The sequence below is a fragment of the Gavialis gangeticus genome, unplaced genomic scaffold (genome assembly GCF_001723915.1).
Source record: "Gavialis gangeticus isolate Ggan-Ray unplaced genomic scaffold, GavGan_comp1, whole genome shotgun sequence".
Classification (NCBI taxonomy): Eukaryota; Metazoa; Chordata; order Crocodylia; family Gavialidae; genus Gavialis; species Gavialis gangeticus.
The window spans coordinates 37,592,971-37,599,200 of record NW_017729032.1 but is presented as its reverse complement, the minus strand read 5'-3'; positions in this window follow the sequence as shown (position 1 = coordinate 37,599,200).

The window sequence follows — 6,230 nt, the reverse complement described above, 5'->3', positions numbered from 1 at the left end:
AAGCCCTTAACCATAAGAGTGGCCCTTCTCTGGACCCTCTTCAGGTTATCCACATCCCTCTTGAAGTGTGGCGCCCAAAACTGCACGTGGTATTCCAACTGCAGTCTGACCAGTGCCCGATAGAGGGGGGCCTGGTAGCCTCTGGACAGTAGGTAGGATAGGTGGGGAGGTAGAGAAAAGACATTCAGTACTGCTTGAAGACAGAAGAGTGTTTTCAGTCAGTATGGCTAGGGAAAGACATTTCACAAACCGGGTAGTGATCAGAAACTGGTTTAAACCTGTAACAGAACAGATGTTCAGTGCACATAAATCATTTTGAAAATAGCTGAAACTGGTTTGAGATAAACCTGGTTGAATGTAATATCAGACCTAACTGATTTGGCTCAAACCAGTTTATGCAATGCCTGTCCCAGACCCCTTGCTGGTTTAAGATAAATCAGTCTCCCCCAGCATCCTGGCATGCTCTCTGGGTTGGGTGGGGCTCTCTGCTCAACAGAGAGGGCAGCAGGGCTGGCCCCTCCCCTCTGTTCCCTGGCTGCAGCTCCAACTAGACCGTGGGCTGCTCCCCGCCTTCCCCTCACCACTCCCTGCTAAGCAGGATTTCCCCCCCTCCCCTCTGCCTTGCTGAGGAGATGTCTGTGTATTAGCTAGCAGTATTAGCTAGCAATGTATTAGTCTGTACTGAATTAACAGGCAGAATCAACAGGTAGCTGATATTGTCCCTTTTTTGTTTTCTTAACGGGGTGATAAACAGTTATCAATTCCCTGCTGGGCTAATCAGAGCATCCTGCTGGGGCCTGTCCCTCCCCCCTCCCCCCCACCTTATCTCAGTACTGTGTAAGGGAAGGGAGGGCTGCTCTAGCATCCCCCAGCTTCTAGCCTGAGTCACTGCAGGCATGTGCCTGCATTTTTGGGATGTCTGTCTGGTTACAAATCTGATTCAGCCTAGCCAGGTTAAGCTAACCTGCAAAGATTGAATCAAACCAGGCTCAAGCTTTTTGAATGTCTGTCCCTAGTTCATAAGTCAAGCCATGCATCAGCTCTTTGCCTCTGACAAAAGATAAACTGGCTCGGGGGAGGAAGTGGGGTTTTTCATAAATGCTCAGATTCACTGTGAACCAACTAGCAAATCAGCAGGTGCCAAACCCTTGAACCATGTAGGGCTCATGGATCCCCATTAGAAATTATTTACATAGCAAACCCTTTATAACTGCAAACAACTGTAGAAGCTCTAGATTAAGAACTGGGCCTGGTGTCCAGTTTCCCACCTGTATATATGACAGTCCAGGCTTTTAGCTGTACTACAGCAATTTTTACCTTGTCATCTGACACATGATAATAGTAAATCCTGTGGATCTGACTAGTGGCATATTCCCTCTGCATAGAAAAATCCTCTGATGTTGAACAGCTGTTGTTCACAGGAAAGGGGGATTGTCTAAAGAGAAAGGAACGTGATTTAGCTATCCCTTTACCCTCAAGATCCCCATCTACCAGAAATACTCATTGAGAAATAACCCCTAAGGCTGCTCTAATTTATGTCAGGGATCAAGCTAACAGACAGACCACTCCAGGATTGAGGGAAATAAAGATGTGTTAAAGTCACTTCTGGCTTCCCCCTTCTCCCAAACCCCACTTCTTCAGGGCCAAACATAGTTCAGGCTTTATGCAATGAAAGTTGTTGTCCCAGGTCTCATTGTAAATATATTACTTCTAGGTATTAAGGTTTGACCTAGAGTATGGTTTTAATAGCTTAAGGCATTTGGGATCATCACAAAGTTATTATGCAGGCAAACATACATTTTTGGTGTGGATTCAATACAGTTGTGTTCACTGAATTTGTATCTGTAAATGAATACAACTCATTAATTTCCAGTTTAATTTATTTTGCTGGATGCATTCCTTTCCTTGGAAGCCAACCTCTGCTAGTATTAAAATGTTTGGAGAGCTTGTAAAAACTGGCAGTAACTTCAGTTTGTGCATCCAAAAATATATTAAGAGTCCACCATGGATTTCACTACCGTGGCAGGTTTATAGGACTCATATTTCCATAGGATGTGTTCGCTTCCGAGCTAATTTTCCTGTGCTTTATGCACAAACTTGTCTTTTCCTATGATACCCATATTTCTTCATTCCCAAAGGATGTTTGTCTTCAACTGACATATTCATTGTGATTAAGGCAACAAATATTCTCTTCTCGGTTAATATATGTTCTCCTGTAACTTCCGATACCTTCAATGCTGGAGGCTGCAAGTGATAGAAGAACAGTGGGGAAAAAACCCTGGTCATACCCAGTTCACTCTCCCTTTCACCATCCACTCTCTGCCACTGTGGCTGCTGACAGATATGAAAAATAAAAAATCCCCCGTGCTGCAGTGGAAGAGGCAGTGCATTAGTTCAACTTGGCTCCCCAGTCCCCACATAGATCACACACTTCAGCAGGGCTTTCTGGCAATTTAATGAGCTATTAGATAAAAACATCAAAAACCCCCCACTAAAGCACCCAATTTATACAGGCATTGGGCAAACTGGGTCAAACTAACACAACGCCTTTTCTAGGCATGTGCTGGACTTGATGCAGGGGCACGCTGAGTTGAAACTGCTGTTTTGTTTTTTTATGTCTGTAAGCAGCCTGTGTGACACAGGATGCTGGGAAAGATCGACCTATGGTTATGTTATGTTCTTATGTTCTATAAGCCTGTTATATTTGTCTAGCATTGTAAGGATAAGCATGTAATAGGATCTTAATGTATATTGATGATATTTTGCATGGCTGAAACATTGGAGAAGGGGTTGGAACAATTATATATTTAAAATGAGAACCCTTGAGCGGATATTTGGAATCCACATTCACAAACATCACTTGTCAAATGTAGCCAAGATGCTAGTTGGCTGGTTTCGATGCTGAATACCTTAGGATCAATGCAGCTGTCCAAGTTCCTTGAAAAGCAAAACTAAAAAAGAAACATCAAGAACCTTTGTAAACAAATTAACAATAAAGCCCTGAAACCTCCTTGGGGGAAAGAAATTTTTCCTGTTTTTCATTTTTAGCAGCTCTTGACTGGTTTGCTTATTTGCTATAACCCTTTGAGATTACAAGCTGCAAGGTGCAGAACCATCCAGTTGCCAGTTCTAATGCAGAAGGTCTTTTTATAGGTATGGCACTTCAGGATGGCTGTATGATTCTGTTGTGTACTGTATGTCCATTTTGTCATTTAGCTACAGCACTATTTGTTCCACAGCTTAAGGGAAGCATGATTATAAACTGCTGTTTCCTCTGAGTCACTTCTTATTGCCATATATTTCAGCACAAAATATTCTGTTTGCTTTTTTGACAGAATGGGAAAATCATCCAAGGTTAGCAAAAGGTGTTTGAAAGTTAGCATATGACAAAGACTACAATTGAAATAGTTAAAAAAATAAAATTATTCATGACAACCACAGAAAAAGGCTTCTCCTTTGATATTCCAGTATACCATGCTGCATGTTTTTAATCTATTTATTTTAGTTAGCATGTGTAAAGGTCAGCATTTAATAAATATTGCAGGAAATGTGGCTACAGTACTAGATAAAGGAACATAGCTAAGCATGTGTGAGCATTTAGGAAAGCTTATGTAACATTTCCTTTGAAAAATAAATACATACTGGAAGCCTAATTTCCAAAACATCACCAAGAATGTCATTCTTTGCAAATGTTTCTTGAGAGTAGCTTGCCAGAATTACTAAATATATTCTTGGTTTGAACAGACATTTTGTACCGCTTCTCTTCTAATTGAATTCTAATGTCTTTACCCTTCTTTGATTATTTATATTACAGTAACACTCAGAACCCACATAAGGGATTAGGATTCCATTGTGGTCAGTGGTACAACCCTTACTCTAAGAGCCTACAAAGACTTACATATGTGCTTATCTGTGCCCACATGCTTAAAGATAAGCACATCTGTGAGTCTTTACAGGATTGGGATCTTGGCTGTGACAAAATTGAACAAAGGGATGAAACAAACAGATGTGAGCCAAGAGAGAATGCTGGTTGGTGGATGGAAAAACAATGAATTAGCAATTTTTGCATAGTAAGCAAATGTCAGAGCTTGCCACCTCTTTTGATATATAGTTGGCTCATATGGTTACTACTCAGTTAATTTTGCCGATTTTTAGGGGCGGGGGATCAAGTTTTAGACATTCAGATCGTTTTTTTGTAGGGGTTTGATTTTATGACGTGTGGCCATCTGTTTGCAAATGAATACTAATACCAAGAATGTATCATTTCAGATCCTGCACATTTAAAATGAAAGATGGCAAGGATTTAATGAACAGAAAACATCTCAAGTCAGGAATTGTGGATTTACATAACACTCAGAGAAATGGACACGTACTTTCTGCATTCTAAAGGCTGGAGGAAGCAGGAATTTGGAAAGGAGGCACCATGCCACTCAAAGCTACCCTTCCAGGCAACTATTATTGCTGGGTAAAACCAAGCTTAGATCCTTCCATTTGTCTGTGATCAGAAGGATGTAATGATGACTCAGGACTTGGAGGAAGGGTGAACAAAAGGAAATGTGTAAATACAGTGTCTCTCCATGAGAATGAGACCAAAAGTTTGTACCATAACCTACCCTTTAATAATTTGCATTTGCAAAAATGAGGGCGAAATAGGCTAGATAGGGGTAGCCCTGATGAAGACAATATATATACTGTGCTCTCCCACAAAATAGTGCAGATAGTGGCTTTTTCAAAGGTGTGGAGGCATTGTAGCCATTTTCTATTTCAAATCAGTGGTAAATAGGAAACGTGACTTTTTGATGAGCAGTGAGGTACCCATGTGGGGTCCAACCCAGAATCACTGTCACCTTCCTAGAGCTGTCACTTAATGACCTGTGAGTAGAGCCTGTGTGCTCACTCACCAGGCTTGAGCAGATGATTTCTGACTTGCAGCTGGGGCAGATCCAGGTGGCGCAGTTGTACCTCCTTTAATTCCTGCTCTACCCAAACTTTAAAACCAGTTGCTGGGAGAAGCAGGTGCACTGCTGTGCAGGCAGTGCAGAGTTCTTTGACTTCATGGCTCACTGTCACCTGATTCAGGCTAATCTCTCCAGTCCCAGATGTTAACTGGCCTGAATCCTTTTTAATGCATGTTCCACTATTCAAACTATCCTTTCTTCTGCAATTTTGCCCTCTGCTAGCCATTCCTGGTAAGCTGTCTCCTATTTCACAGCCCTGCAGGCTGTTTTTACCTCTAGCTAAAAGCCTTAACTCAGGTATGGGAAAGGTAACTGACGTGTTAGAAATGACTGGCAGTGAAGCAGCGGTGGCACTGCTAAGATGCTTCAAGAGGCTAGATTTTGTTTTATGAATCTGACTAAGAGACACCCATTTCACCGTAAGGACTACAGGACGAGTGACAGTCTCTTTCAGGGTTGTTGGTTGTAGCCATGTTGGTCTGACAGGCAGACTAGGTTCTTTGGGTAGATGCAATGTCTTTTACTAGAGCAACTAAATAGCTGGAAAAGTTGTTCTTTGCAAGCTTGCCCATATGACCACCCTTAAATATCTGTTGCCTCCTGTGTTGTGTTTTTTTTCCCCAAAACTGCTCACAATGTAGCAAACAAGTGCATGTCCCAACGATTTTGTGCGTCTTTGCTTTGATCTTCAGCTGAATGCTATTGCCCTAGCCTCCGGGCCTATTACCAAAACTTCTAGTTTCTCTTAACCTGGAGAAAAATACGGCGTGGTGGCGCCACAGCCTCTGCACCACCTTTTCCAAGCGCCAGGTCTCCTGTGGGACCGGCGCTCAGGGCCTCAATGGACCCACGTGAAAGCCAGACAGAAACTGGCTCCTGACTTGTTCCACACGTTCAAACACGGGCCCTGCAGCCGGCTCTTTTGGGAAGTCACTTCGCTGGCGGGGGAGCGGCTTCACGCAGCAATTCCTCCCCCCATCGCCACTTCTCCGACGCCAGCCCCGAGCGCCCTGGAAATCAGCCTCCAGGCTCCCGCCGCCCGCCCCCGGCCAAGCACGTATCGGGTCCCTCCTCCGACGCCGCCTCCACATTCACCCGCCAACTACCCGGCTCTGACTCCGCCTCACGTGACCGCAGGAAAAAGCTGGTGCAGATTCTGCACGCCCCTGCCACTGCGCATGCGCACCGGGCTCTGGGCGGGGCTAGCACCTGCAGGCTGCGCACAGGGAGCCCCTCCCCTGGGGGGCGGGGCCACGGTTGGGCGGGCTGGCG